The following is a 233-nucleotide window of genomic DNA, read 5'->3' as shown; positions in this document are numbered from 1 at the left end:
GATGTGTGTGTGCAAAAAGATTCCCTGTCCTTGCCTCTGACTCATGAATTGCAAGATGATTAACAGAGTACATTGACTGGATGTTTTATTCTGAGGTCTACAAAAGCTCGTCCACCAGCAATGTGCACGTATATATAGCGATGTCCAGGCACCAATTTTTCTGTAGAGAAATAAATATCATTTGCTACTTTCAGATATCAAACTTTTATATAGCTCATAATAATTGCAAGAGT

The 233-nt window shown here is 36.9% G+C and overlaps 1 protein-coding gene and 1 long non-coding RNA gene across 8 annotated transcripts in view; one reads left to right on the top strand and one right to left on the bottom strand.

Annotated features, from left to right (window-relative positions):
• Window positions 1-233, top strand: part of LOC119591973 (DNA-directed RNA polymerase II subunit RPB1-like) — a gene marked incomplete at its 3' end in the record, with an annotated part of 21,999 nt that overhangs the window by 2,845 nt on the left and 18,921 nt on the right.
• Window positions 89-233, bottom strand: part of LOC119591975 — a 47,801-nt gene continuing 47,656 nt past the window's right edge. Inside the window, exon 3 of the long non-coding RNA XR_005230387.1 lies at window positions 89-160. This is a non-coding gene — a long non-coding RNA (uncharacterized LOC119591975). The remainder of the gene's footprint in view (window positions 161-233) is intronic.

Source organism: Penaeus monodon, chromosome 29, assembly GCF_015228065.2.
Source record: "Penaeus monodon isolate SGIC_2016 chromosome 29, NSTDA_Pmon_1, whole genome shotgun sequence".
Classification (NCBI taxonomy): domain Eukaryota; kingdom Metazoa; phylum Arthropoda; class Malacostraca; order Decapoda; family Penaeidae; genus Penaeus; species Penaeus monodon.
The sequence above is the reverse complement of the archived record's forward strand: the minus strand, read 5'-3'. Positions and strand labels throughout refer to the sequence as shown.